At 41.0% G+C, this 15329-nt stretch overlaps 1 pseudogene; it reads left to right on the forward strand.

The window, feature by feature from the left end:
* The first annotated feature begins 247 nt into the window (after window positions 1-247).
* On the forward strand, window positions 248-6600 carry LOC147466024 (uncharacterized; annotated as a pseudogene).
* Window positions 6601-15329: the final 8729 nt, after the last annotated feature.

Raw genomic sequence — 15329 nt, forward strand, 5'->3', positions numbered from 1 at the left:
AGATGGTAATGATAATATAGATGGTAAAGGCAGAACAAAAGAACGCTAGCGCAAGGCAAAGTCATGGAGAGGGAGAGGGAGAGGTGCTCAATTTTGTGTTTGCTCATGGAGTGGCTCCATATTATCTTTAGTCCACTGCCCGTGGATAAAGTTTTGTAGCTGAACTCTATGGATTGTCATCGTTTTATCCGCCTCCACAAGCCCTTCATTGTGGTCCCATATTTCCCGTGCTTCTCCTTGCCTGCTTATGTACACCGTCTCCAGCTCCATTTTGTCCCTTGATCTTTCATCCCGTCAGGCTCACCATCCCCATCTCCTGTCTGCCCGATAGTGCCTTCCATCATGCACCTTCTCCTATATTTCCCCCGGTGTCTCCTTTCAACCTTGCCACCTCCTCTACATGTCTCCTCTGCTTCATCTCCACGTGCCCTGAGGCCCCCCGTAGTGGCTTGAAACATCTCTTTGTATGTTACCCTGTTACCAAGGCTTGCAAGGCCCTCGCTAAGCTATGGCTAAGGGGAGACCGTTTGTGCATTCAATGTATCTAAATAACTCGGGTGATCATTATCTGATCTTTGTCACTGTAGAGCTAGCATAGAATTGTGTTGATGATGGAAGAGATGACAACGATGGTGAGGCAGATGCATTTAGCAATGATGGTGATAGTGAAGGTGATGCTGATGATGCAGATGCACATATAATGACGATGAAGACAATGATGCTATCTCTGATTCTTCATCTCCTAATGTTGGAGCATATTATAGATCTTCAGAATATTACTAGCTTTATTTCACTCAAGACCACCATGTACCATTTAGTGAGATGAATGAAACTAAAAAAAAAAGCTGGAACCCTCTTCTCTTCATTGAAGCTTGCTTCTTGGACAGAGGAAGATATGGTCACCATGTACACTAACTCCCAGCAGCATTTAATGACGAATAAGTAGACCTTGAACCAAATAGTTATGTCTTTATTGAAGGAGTACGAGCGGAAGTGTGACGCGAGAGAGAGTGCGAGAAGAAGAGCACGACGATATGGTGAACTCGCTCTACTGTAATGTGTAGAGCATAGTGAGTTCTTATTAGGTTTTTACAAAAGAATATGTGTACATACCTGGCGGCCTGCCCACTTACCTGGGCGACCACATTGGGCTTTATACCCCAACAACCTCCCACTTAAAGTCCAATGTGGTACTTTAAGTGTGAGAGAAGCTACTATACAAGCTAATATACAAGAGATGTAGAGAAGTGATGTACTACCCTACACCTAACTGCTTGAGAAAATGGGCAAAGCTCTCTGAGGGAAGTCCTTTTGTAAGTAGATCAGCAGGATTTTCTGTGGTGTGAACTTTGACAAGCTGAAGTTGCTTATCCTCGAGCATTTCCCTGATGAAGTGATACTTCACATCCACATGCTTTGTCTTTGAGTGATAAACTGGATTGCGAGCCAATTGTATAGCACTTTGACTATCACAATATAACACAGGTATCTCTTCTTTGATTCCAAAATCTGTTACTAGTCGATTAAGCCAAATTAATTCTTTGCATGCCTCTGATGCTGCAACATATTCAGCCTCTGTAGTAGACTGAGTAACACAATCTTGTAATCTAGAACGCCATGATACTGCTCCACCAGCCAATGTAAAGACATACCCTGACGTAGACCTTCGGTTGTCTAAGTCACCTGCATAATCTGAGTCCGTAAAACCCTTTACACTTAGCTCTTGACTCCCATAGCATATACGCATACTCTTTGTAGCTTTCAGGTATCTCAATATTCCTTTCACTACCTCCCAATGTTTCTTGCCTGGGTTTGACATGTATCGACTTACTACTCCCACTGCAAATGCAATGTCTGGGCGAGTAGCAATCATTGCATACATTAAACTACCCACTGCAGACGCATATGGAATCTTATCCATTTCAGCCTCTTCTTCCTTAGACACAGGAAAATCTTGTTTGCTAAGTTTCACATATGGTCGCAATGGAACACTCAATGCCTTTCCCTTCTCCATATTGAAACGTTGCAAAACCTTGTCAATATACTCTGTTTGAGATAACCAAATCAACTTCTTTGATTTGTCTCTCTCAATGCGCATACCAAGTATATGACTTGCCTCACCCATGTCTTTCATGTCAAACGATTTTCCCATCTTTGACTTCAAAGCTGAAATTTCTTCCAAGTGCTTGCCAGCAATCAACATGTCATCCACATACAAAATAAGGATCAGCCAACTGCCATCCTTAGCCTTCTTTGTATATAGACAATGATCGAACTCACTATGTTTGTAGCCTTGAGAAAGCATAAACTTGTGGAACTTATGGTACCATGCCCTTGGTGATTGTTTTAAGCCATAAAGACTCTTTAACAACTGGCATACCAAATCTTCCTTGCCTTTCTCAACAAACCCTTCTGGCTGCTGCATGTAAATTTCCACATCTAAATCACCATGCAAGAACGCTGTCTTGACATCCATTTGGTGCAACACCAAATCTAATATGGCAACCAATGCAAGAAAGCATCTCAATGTAGTCATCTTGACCACCGGAGAGAAGACTTCATCAAAGTCAATGCCTTGTTCTTACTTAAAGCCCTTGGCAACAAGCCTTGCTTTGTACTTTGGCTGACTATCATGAGCGGTGATCTTATACCTAGTAAACCCATTTACAAGGTAGAGCCTTTTTGCCCTGTGGTAATTTAACTAGCTTCCATGTCTGGTTTTTATGCAGAGCTGTCATCTCTGACTGCATGGCCAATTGCCAATTCCCGGAGTCCTTCATTTGCACTGCTTCCTTGTAACATGAAGGCTCATTGCAATCAGTCAACATGACATAGTTCATAGATGGAACAAACCTATCAGGAGGTCGCGTGGTACGTCCAGATCTACGCACGATAGGTGGCTCAGGCTCAGCCACAACCTATGGTTCCAATCTATCCTATCCTTGCTCCTCTTGAGCCCTGACATTTTCTCTTGCACATGCAGGTCCATCTTCTTGGAAGACAACTCTTCTAATCTCCTCAACCCTCTCTAGTTTAGATTGATATTTGGATTCATTAAAGTGAACATCATTGCTGCGGACAACCTTTCTGGATTTGGGATCCCAAAGTCTATACCCCATCTCACCAGAATTACCATAGCCTAGAAAGATGCACTTTCTACTCTTTGGCTCAAGTTTGTTCCTAAATTCCTTAGGAACGTGAGTATATGCCTCACAGCCAAAGACTCTGAGATGCTTGTATGAGGGAATTTTGCCTAACCATACCATCTTTGGCACTGAATCCTTCTGCAAAACCTTGCTAGGAGATCTATTTACAAGATGAACAACTGTTGATACAGCTTCAGCCCAAAACCCATTTGGCAGCTGTGCATTAGACAACATACTTCTGACCTTCTCTTGTATGGTCCTATTCATCCTCTCAACAACACCATTTTGAGGAGGATTGTAAGGAGCAGTAAGTTCACGTTTTATACCTTTTGACTCACAAAAGTCCTGAAAGGCCTTTGAAACATACTCTCCACCATTGTCAGTGCGTAAGCATTTAAGCTTCTTGCCACTCTGATTCTCCACAAGTGTCACAAACGTTTTGAAAACACTAAACGCTTCATCCTTGTGCTTGAGAAAGTAAACCCATACTTTCCTCGAGTAATCATCTATAAATGTCATAAAGTAAGAAGCTCCCCCTAGAGATAGGTTAGGCATAGGTCCACACAAATCACTATGAACAAGTGCCAACTGTGTATCTCTTCTACTACTTCTATGCTTATGTGGCTGCTGTGTTTGCTTACCATACAGACAATGTTCACAGAATTCAAAATCTTTAAATGAAAAGCCAGGAAAATAACCAGAACGAGACAAGATTTCCATTCCCTTCTTGGACATATGTCCTAACCGGCTATGCCACAAAGAAACGTTCGGCTGCTCGGTTACATTGATTACATTTTTAGAGACATTTGATACATAAATCATGTAAAGTCCTCCAGACTTTACTCCATGTGCTACTGTCATAGAACCCTTGGATATCTTCCACATGTTCTGTCCAAAAGTGGTGACGTAGCCAGCATCATCAAGTAAACCTGTGCTGATCAAGCTCTTTGTAATTGCGGGAACATGTCTCACATTCTCCAGCGTGAAAGAAGATCCATTCTGAAACTTCAATTGAACATTTCCAACACCTAAGATCTCACATGTCTACCCATTACCTAGCCGAACATGATCTTTAGTGGTCACATAAGAGGTAAGCCACTCCATGTTTAGAGACACATGAAGTGATGCCCCTGAGTCTATAATCCAGTCACTCAGTGCATTTCCATCAGATGCTGTAAGAAGAGCTGAGTCCATTGTATTCTTCAAGAAGTAGATGTCTCCTGACACTAGATAGTCATCCTTTGCAACAATGTCTTTCACATTTATTTCTTGAATCTTCATTGAGGACTTGTTCTTCTCACCATGGTCTTTAGCTTTCTCTTTGCCTTTTTCTGCTTTCCATTCTCTGCAGTTTCTTTTGATGTGACCCTTCTTGCCACAATGGTAGCATTCTATGTCACTCTTGCCTTTAGCACTGCGGGACTTGCTACGAGACTGATTCCTCTTTCCACCTTTGTACTTTTCTTCGGTCCTTCCCCTGACAACTAAGGCTGTTCCTTTGCCTTTGTCCATTGTCTTTCTATTGGTTTCTTCAATAAGCAGACTTCCTTCTACACCTGCTATGTTCAAACCATCTGGAGGTGCAGAATTACTAAAAGTTGTGCGAAAAGTGTCCCAACTTTTCGGCAACGTGATCAATAGGAACATAGCTCTAACAGGTTCATCAAACTTGACACCTTGAGCTGACAATTGACTATAGATTGTGTTGAATTCATTCAGATGATTGGACATAGGTGTCCCTTCTTTCATCTTCAAGTCAACAAGCTTCTTAAGCTAGTATACCTGTGAAGCTGCACTCTACTCCTCATAAAGATCACTAAGCTTTAACCATGCTTGATAAGCTGACATCTTGTCTGCTACATTGAAGTAAACGCTTTCTGCCAAAGTCAGCATAATGGTAGAAAGTGCCAATTCATCCATTTCACTCCATTCATCTTCGTCCATATCTTCTGGTTTTATCCCCTTGAGATTTATAGGTTTTATCTGCTTCTTTTGTACCAACACGTGCCAAATCTGCTTCTTCTACAATGGGAAATTGGTTCCATCCAGCTTCTTGATATTGTAAAGAGCAGTGTCCTGTGATCCAGCCATAGCTACGCTTCACAATAGTTTACTTTCCTGGGAAAAATTTGGCAGAGTTTCCCCTGTAAACTGACCTTTGAACCAATATCAACCTGTCAAATGAACCAAGAAAGCTTCAGATTCTGCATAAATTTCAGCAGAGTCTCCTTTGTAAAATGGCTTTGGTGTACTAAAAAACAGACCAAAAAACAACTCAAAAAACCACTGCCTCTCTAACACTGTAAGCTGTGGGTAAACCTGTCCTGCACCTGTACTGTCTCTCATTGTCCTGTCACTGTCCTGTAAGCATAGACTGCGACAATGCCTCAACGGCAGTAAAGCAAAGATGCAATCCCAACTGTCTAACTCACAGTCAATACATCCTAGCTACCTATCTAAGGGTGCTCGAGGGATCGCTCCAAGACCTGTATCATCGAAAGGATCTCAACATTCGAGAATCCCCCAGCTCAATAAAACCTCACTCGACCCTCAACAAAGGCTGCAGTAAATCTGACAGTACATAGACTTCCCACAAAGTCATACATCCACAAATTTCCCACTATATGCTATAACCGTTGCAGCGGTTGTTTGTTGCGTGACTCACAGCCAACAAACCCTCAACCGACATACATCATCTCTGACAATACATCCCATGTGGAAGTACCTGCAATGTCAGGATGAAATCTGGAATATCAAGCAACAAACACAAGCTACGTGATAAACTAGTGAATGTCGCCCACAGTCTGTGTGTAGATGCGCCCGTGTCGTATGTGACACACCTCCGAGAACTGTGAGCCGTCCTTCGATGTGTAGACATCCACAAATCAACACTCTCGGAGTGCCGATATCCTCAGCACCTACAGTCATAGGCCGAAACCCCAAATTTGCAGAGTCGGATCTGTACCCGCTGAGACCACGTAGTCGAAAATGGCCTGCGCAGAACTTTGTCGAAGCCGAACGGTGACCGAGATGACCTCAGAATGAAATTCTGAGAACACCAGCCCTTTGGGCTGTCCCACAAGATTTGGGGCCGTGTCTTCGCCTGCCAAATCTCACTCCAATCTGAGCAGGTGACTCTGGCTACCTGCAAATGCTGCCCCGAGCCTCGATCTGAGCTCTGATACCAGTTGAAGGAGTACGAGCGGAAGTGTGACGCGAGAGAGAGTGCGAGAAGAAGAGCACGATGATATGGTGAACTCGCTCTACTGTAATGTGTAGAGCATAGTGAGTTCTTATTAGGTTTTTACAAAAGAATATGTGTACATACCTGGCGGCCCGCCCACTTACCTGGGCGACCACATTGGGCTTTATACCCCAACATTTATATGAACCTAGAATGGTCAATAAGTGCAATGTGTCCCAACGTGTAGGATTTTTAGAAGGGGGCTACTAGATGAGTGCATGAGCATGCAATTGTTTTGAAGTTCCACATGAGTATGAAGCACACATACATCATCGGGAGCACATGGAGAGAGTGCTAGCAGCAATGGACTCTCTCTCTCTCTCTCTCTCTCTCTCTCTCTCTCTCTCTCTCTCTCTCTCTCTCTCTCTCTCTCTCTCTCTCTCTCTCTCTCTCTCTCTCTCTCTCTATGTGGCACTCCTCACCCACTCCCTCTCTTGCACCATACACTCGGTCGCATGTCAACAGAAGCTTGTTATATAAGGAAGAATCTCTCTCTCTCTCTCTATTCTTCTTCTTCTTCTTCTTCTTCTCTCTCGCACACTCTTGTCTTCACTCCCCCACTCAAGTAACCCTCCTAATGTCCTGCTGCTCACCACCTCACTCCCTAGTTGATGCCATGTGGAATGCAAGAGAGAAGAGAGAGAGAGAGAGAGAGAGAGAGAGAGAGAGAGAGAGAGAGAGAGAGAGAGAGAGAGAGAGAGAGAGAGAGAGAGAGAGAGAGTTGCTTGTCTGAGCTAAGAGATATGCAACTAGCTGACTAGCTCAAGATGGTGTGAGCACAAAGACAACCATATTCTCTAGGTAATCTACTAGCTAACTAGCTCAAGACGATGTGAGCACAATGACAACCATATTCTCTAGGTAATCTACAACTCTCTCTCTCTCTCTCTCTCTCTCTCTCTGTGCCTGTTATCCTCTAGTCCCTACGTGTTTGCCTTCCATCCCCTCCAATCTTTGGCTGGACGTCCTTGATTGCTGCTTCCCATGGGTTCCCCTCCAAGCTTCGGGGTCCCAAATGGCTTTTTGGTAGCGCAGGTGACTCCCATACTCAACACCTCCCACTTATACCCACATGTAGCCACATGGAGTGTGTGAATATGGCCTTCCAATGATAGAGTAGAAACATATAGACATATGGTGTACATACCACCAAAGCATTGCTATGAAAAACAATTTTTTCCAAAGATCCCTGCTGACGAATGCATTTTCCCATGCTGACATATTACATAATGCCAAGTATTGAGTCAAGGTTGAAAGGTTTCAGTTGTAGAACATGGCAACCATGGAAGTGGAAGGTTGTACTCAGATTGTTGCAAATGAGTGCAAGCACAAAGAGAGAGATATGTGGACTTCCTCTCTCATTAACAACCTCTTTGAATAAGATGTTCAATGATAAATCTTCTCAAAAACATTTCTAGCACTTTGAATAGCAGGACCTATCTGTGGAGAGAGTATTGGATACCTAATACTAATAATGTAGATAAAAATTCAAGATGGGTCATGGTGGGAGCACGAGAGAGAGAGAGAGAGAGAGAGAGAGAGAGAGAGAGAGAGAGAGAGAGAGAGAGAGAGAGAGAGAGAGAGAGAGAGAGAGAGAGAGAGAGAGAGAGAGAGAGAGAGAGAGAGAGTGCTCTATCTATATCGGCTTACTGAATAGTGAACATCACCGCAAAAGACAATTATGCATGCCAATAAGACGTGAACCTTTTTCCCAAAATGAGGAGTCTAAATGGCTTGGCTACTTTGTTGACTAGTGATTCAAAGCTGTGTGTGTGTGTGTGTGTGCGTGTGCACGTGCGCTATTGTTTGGGTTTCCTCAAGTAGATGCCACTTGAAATCAATGTGTTGAGCAAAGAGGTCGCTTAGAGTGTAGCCTCACTAAAAAAGGTTTCTACTTACCATGTGACCAAACCTAAAGGAAGTTGATGTTAATAATACCATTTGTATTCGATTGTTGGAAATACCATGTAAACCTTGCAATAAGTATATTCTTGGAAGATGAAACTCAAGGACCAACCATGTATGTACACTTTTCTACTCATAAGGAGACTCTACTCATGAAGCATTGTTCGCATACGATATCTTCATGCTCTTATCATGATCAGTTTGGGCTTGGGCCCATGGTCACCCATACTTAGATTATTAAAAAGAGAAGCAAACTACTACTCTAGAGCTTCAACCAAAAGGCTCACCACATGCACTCTATTGGATGGCTATTGGATCACCCACAATCCCAATTACTAAGTGAGAAGAAGAAGAAGAAGAAGAAGATAAATTAACGTTGTAGGAAATTATCCTCTGAGAGAGAGAGAGAGAGAGAGAGAGAGAGAGAGAGAGAGAGAGAGAGAGAGAGAGAGAGAGAGAGAGAGAGAGAGAGAGAGAGAGAGAGAGATTGATTAAATTTGGTATCCCTTCTTAGAGAACCATATATTTACACTTGACCAAAATAGACATAAGGCAATAGACAGTAGACAATAGACCAAGACCAAATAGACAACGACAAAATTCTTCATTTAATGCTTGTACATCCGGTTCTGGTAGGAGACTGATTGAGCTTCAGAAACCATGAAAGATCAGACCTATAGCTGTCACCATCCAACACAAGCAGGAAGTTAGAACTTGGGCTACCTTGATGGGAAGACAAGTATCCAAACAACCTATTCTGCTTGTTATCGTTGTCCCATAGCCCTAAACCCCCTCACTCTCCTTATATGCATTTCAAGGGAGGTTTTTCTTTGCTTCTCTATCAAGCATGATCCGTTTCTTAACGGTATTTTTTTTCTACAATAGGCTTGTTTGGTAGATTATTATCTACCATAGTTTCAATTGGTACAACGGGTGTTTCTGGTTTGATGAGGAAGACTGGTTTACACCCCTCTGGAAAATCGCCTATGGTGGAGGGACGAGGCTTTCCATTGGATAGGTAACATCTCTTGCGAGTTTTAGGGTTCACATTCTCAAAGGATGGTATATCCACCGCAAGTGGGCTTGCAATAGAAAGCACCATACCTGTAGTACATTTTTATAAACCAAATAATGTCTATTAGTGGTTTGTACTAGAGATGGTATCTTCTTGAAATAGTTGGAGAGAGAGACAAAAGAAAGCAATGTTTTTGTATAGAGATTAAACGTGAAGCTGGAAAGACTACAACAAAGGTGGATATATATATATATATATATATATATATATATATATATATATAGAGAGAGAGAGAGAGAGAGAGAGAGAGTTTGGGGACATAAAATCTGTAGACGATCTTTTCGAAGGACAAGATGTATACCACTTTCCATCTAGAAGTAGTATTTAACTAATGTTCTTGCCAAAATTTTGGCAGAGTTTTGTTTGTAAGTAGACCCATTTTTCAAAAGCAAACATGCCCTCCTCTTTGAGGAGCCTCACATGAGGATTTTCTTTTGATTAAACACCAAACCAACAAATACTTGAAAAACTTTAACTGAGTACATATTTCAATTTATGGATAGGGTTATGCTCGACTTGACATTGTTGTTATGAAAAAAAATCATCTAGAAATAGGTTTTTACTACTGATGCTGGCAACATTTTGACAGAGCCTTGTTTGTAATTAGATCCGTTTTTCAAAATAAACATGTCCTCCTCTCTGAGGAGCATCACATGAGGATTTTCTTTTTTATAAAGAACAAAAAAACAAGCTTGGAAACTTTTTCCTCAATAAGTATACCAATCACCATATTATTTCAAAAAAACCTTTCTTCACAAGTTCGTAGACCATTCCTCATAATGTTCAAAAATACCGTTCCCACTGTTTCAAAAATATTTTCTCTTAATACTCAAAAGCAACTTGTTATAGAAATTTTTATTACAGTGTCTAGAAAACCTAAAAAGAAAATATGCCAGATTTTGGTTGGACATCGTCTCAATAGATAGAAGGTCTACTTGAAAGCTCGAGGTCGTCATTCGTATGATTTTTGTTGAAACTGCACCTATATGATATCCGATGTAGGGATGCCAAAAAAACCATATAAGATGCCAATTCCTGAGAGAATGTTCAACATATTCTGACTTACATTCAAACAGGGTTCATTTTTATGTCCAAAAAGCCATTCAAGTAAGATATACGATGTGTACATCTATTTCCTACATCCTTCTCAAGATTATCCGTAATAAATTTTAGAATTTGTCTTACAACAAAAAAATAGCAAGGTAAATCATATGCATGTTCATGGAGCTAACAAACTATACCATACGGTTTGTCACACCATGCAAATCATTTTCATAAATTTAGGTTTTCCATATCAGAATGTTCCTTACATTATTGAATGTTTTTGGAAACCCAAAAGCTAGCGTGGCATTCACCTTGCGTGTTCGAATATCAACTAAGTATAATCAGCTTGTGTCTAATACTATGCAGATCATATATTTTGAGAGAGTCCACAATATACCAAAATTTTCATAAAATTTAGCCTGTTTTTTGAACCCAAAGAAGACCAACATGGTATATCATATGCTAGTTCAAAGAGTCATTACTTCATATCATACAGTGTTCCACGACCATGCAACATTTTTCCTACTCAAGGTTTTCCAGATTAGAATTTTCCTTTTACATTATTATGGAACGTTTTTCTGGGAAGAAAACCATATATACCTCTCTTATGCTTGTACAAATACCCAACAAGTATACTACCTTGTAAGGAATCTTATGCAGAACATTGTTTTAAATCAGAGTCTTACGACCAATCGATCATAAATTAATGAATATGTATATCACACTTTTTTCACCAATTCAAATCCCAAAAAAAAAAATCACAAAAAATAGTTGCTGATTACCGTTGGTGAGATGTGTAGTAGACCCAATCCTTCTGATGTGTCGCTTTTCCGCCACCAAAAGATGCTACAGTTCGTGATTCTTGGTGCTCGAAGGCCGTTGTGTGATGGGGTTTTTTGCCGCAAGAGGTGTGTGATTGTGTGTGTGTGTGTGTGTGTGTGTGTGTGTGTGTGTGTGTGTGTGTGTGTGTGTGTGTGTGTGTGTAGCTTATGTGTTGTGTATGAGAAGAACCGAGAAGCAACAACTTCACGTGTGTATGTGTGTTATGTGTATGAGAAGACCGAGCAACGTGCGGAGGTCTAATGGGGGCGTGGGGAAGTAGGTATATACGTGAGGAGCCTTATGCTTGTGCGTAGGGAGTTTTGGGTGGGCTTAAAGTGTTATGTGTCTGTGTTTTTATAAGTGTAGCTTCACAAATCCACATTCTGTGCTTTAATTGCCCCCATGTGCGAGAGAGAGAGAGAGAGAGAGAGAGAGAGACAGAGAGAGAGAGAGAGAGAGAGAGAGAGAGAGAGAGAGAGAGAGAGAGAGAGAGAGAGAGAGAGAGAGAGAGAGAGAGAGAGAGAGAGAGATTTTATTAATCTCCTTGGAGGTCAAATATGACCTATGGAACAAAATTACATGTGATGTAGTATGTGTATGGCTGATGAGTGACTCTCGATGCTCCAAAATTACGGTGATGAGAGTCGCAATGGAGAGCCCATACTGTGGCTGGGAGAGGAAAGTGTGTAGGTCTAAGTCATGGCTGAAAATGTGAGAGGAGAAAGTTTGGATGTGACCAAAAGCTGAGCACTCTAGTAGTGTGTGGTACTCAGACTCTCGAACTTGTAGTGTGCATAATGTGCACAACCAATTTGACTGTTCTCCATCTCCCCAATGCCTTGTCTCGCATCGAAGGGAATGGGAGCTAAGCTGAATGGCTGCGATAGTGCGTATCCCCAACAAGGGGATAGGCTCAAGCATGTAAGTGAGAGTACAATTTCCTCTTTTAGTGAAGAACATGGTTTTGTAGTTGGGGACAATATGGGTGGTGTGATGTATGAAGTGTGACCCATCGGATTTCTTCCAAGCCATAATACATTGGCATTGTAGAAAAGCTTCAATCACTTCGAAGTCAATTGAAGCATCATGTAGCAAGTGTAATGCATCCCATCTCCCAAACCACTTCTTTATGTCTTTCATCCATCCTGTGTTTAAGATCTTGCTTTTATATGTCTTTTGAACTTTTTTGCTTTCTTCCCATGCAATTGTAGGAAGTGGATGTGGGAGGTTTCGACGCATCTTTAACATGTACTGCACAACCCTTTCCATGTCCATAACCTCAATTGGAAGAGATCCCGACTCAAGAAGTAGGAGCATATATGGTTTTTGTGTCTTAACTTGGAGAAAGTTTGTACGAAAACGCTTTTTGGACATTCTCAAACTCTTTTCAAGTAGACTTTGAGATGCTCCCGCCCCACACTTCAACTCCATAAAGAAGAACCGGTATCACCAATGCATCAAAAAGGTACTTCTTGAGAACCCAACACTTGATGTTTCCCGCATTGCACATGTTCTCAAATGCATAATATGCTCTCTTTACCACTTCGAAATGACGCATAGCACATTCATGCCACTTGTGATCGGATGGAACCTCAAGGCCAAGGTACTTAAAGATCTCAACAACTTCAAGCGTCTCATTGTTGTACACAATGCATGGCTTCTCCTTATGGTTGGTTTTCACAAGCATAACCTTTGTTTTGGATTCATTTGCAATCAGCCCACTATGCAAGCAAAAGTTCTCAAGGACAACCATAATCTTTTGTCCATCTTCTAAAGTGTGTGCTAGAAGCACTACATCATCCGCATATAACAAAATCATGATTACTGCATTGCAAATAGTGACCTCTTCAATGCCTTCTTCTTGCATAAAATCAAGTATCATTTGTTCCAATTAATTGATGCATAGACCAAAGAGAGTTGGTGACAACAGACATCCTTGGTTAACCCCAATAGTGCTTACAATTTTTTTTGAAATTCCTCTCGCTTTCTCTCTCTCTCTCTCTCTCTATATATATATATATATCTCTCTATCTCTCTCTCTCTCTCTCTCTGTCACACACACACACACACACACACACACACACACACACACACACACACACACACACACACACACACACACACACACACACACACACATGTTCTTGAGGAATTAGGGGTTGAGGAATTTCACTGGATTACCAAACAAAGCATCACAATACTCCAACACAGAACTGACACACGGTTCAGTACCTTTTTAGTATGCAGTAAGGAATCAGGGAACATAACAAGAACTGAATACAGAAAAGAGATAGAAACAGAATTCTCCATAGCCAAATCTCTTCATCCTTCTCATTCCTTCTTCTTCATCCCATTACAAGGGGTGCAAGATAAAATACATTCAGAATTGAAAAGGTATAATCCATTTAACTTACAAAGATTGAAACTAAAGGCTAAGGTTCTACCAAAACTTAACTGAAAATATATCTAAGGTTAACACCTGGCACAACCCGGTGGCAAAAAGTTTTTTAGACAAAAAAAAACATTTGACATGACACCCATTAGTCCCTTGTTCCAATTTTTTTTTTGAGTGCTTACTAGATAATACCATGCAAAGTACATTGCATGGAATTGAATCCAAGTTGTACAAATACATAATATTATACCAATAAGAAATCCCCCATCCCATTAGTGTTAAAAAACACTATTTTAATGACTAAATATCAGAATTCCTTAGTAACTCCTTCACAGGCTCTCCCAAGGAAACTGATGACTTTGCTAATGCTACAAGTACTGTTTCATCTTCGGTGGGTATTGCAACCCCCTCCTTAGTGCTTTGCAAGGCTTCTTCTTAATGAACTCCTGGAAACTCCCTCTTTAAATCTTCCTGGCCCAAAATCTGTTTGAACAACCTCTGCTACAGCACCTGTGCTTGCCTCCAACTGCCTCAGGTTTTGATAAGTGACCTGCTCAGTAACAGGTCTTGGTACATCCAAATTCATAGCCTCATGTGTCTCTACTACATCTATAAGAGTATGGAAATCCGTTGTTCCCTCAGGACCATGTGTAGGTTCCTTAGTTATTTGATGGAGTTTCCCCTATTCACTTTTTTGTTCTTCATCAAATTCCTTTTTGAGGTCCTCATAATGCATTTGAAGAAGCATGTATTCATCAGTTTGCTCCTCCCTAGCAAAACTTTGGTATGGAATACTAACTAGAGAAACCATTCTCCATTTTAATTCCAACCACACGTGCTCTCCCTGTTTTCTGACCTAAGTCTTCAATACTTCAACATCATGTGGCAGTAAATACCACCCATCCAAATTTAAATCTTCATCATACATTTCCTCAATTTTGCTTCTAGTTCTTGGCAAGCCTGTACCCTGCTCAAAAGCACACTATTCTCAGATTGTAACTTACAATAATCATTTTTCAATACTTCCAATTGGGTATCTAAAGTTGACAACCATAGTTCCTTCCATGACTGAATGATTTCTGATGTTCTTTCCCTTGTGTGCAACTGAGACCTATAAAACTCAACAACACTTTTAGCAATGAGTAAATCATCTTGCAGTTTAACAATTATGTCTTCTTGATTTGAAATCAACTTGGCATCTCCCTCAGCCCTTATGGAAACAGCCTGCAATTGGACAATCTGATTTGTCAACTGATACTTTTCTCTTTGCCAGACTGAACTGTTCAGTTGGCTTTGTGAGGCAAAGTTTCTAACAAGGTCAAGAGCCTGATAAACTTTTGAAATAGTAATTTGATATTCAAATTTACTAAATAGTACTCCTTCCCCCAAATACTGTTTGTCTTCTGTTTGCAGGACTGCCTATTTTCTTCCTCTTCAATTTCAATGATGGTTTATGAGAGAAAAGGATACTTGTTTCAACATTGATAGTGGGTTTTGGGGTCTCCACTAAAGTGTCTAGATCAGTATCAAACTGATCCCCCAAGCTTTTCCACATGTCTTCTTCTTCGTGCTCAATTTTTGATGGCTTGCTATTTTGGCTTTGAGGATCTTGCAGATTTTGCTTCGGTTCTCTGCCTGAATGCTGCCCACTTTTGTATCCTTGCTGCTCTCAACTTGATCCCCATAATCAAAAGAATC

This window comes from Adiantum capillus-veneris, chromosome 1, assembly GCF_014529385.1.
Source record: "Adiantum capillus-veneris isolate H3 chromosome 1, ASM1452938v2, whole genome shotgun sequence".
NCBI classification, from domain to species: Eukaryota; Viridiplantae; Streptophyta; class Polypodiopsida; order Polypodiales; family Pteridaceae; genus Adiantum; species Adiantum capillus-veneris.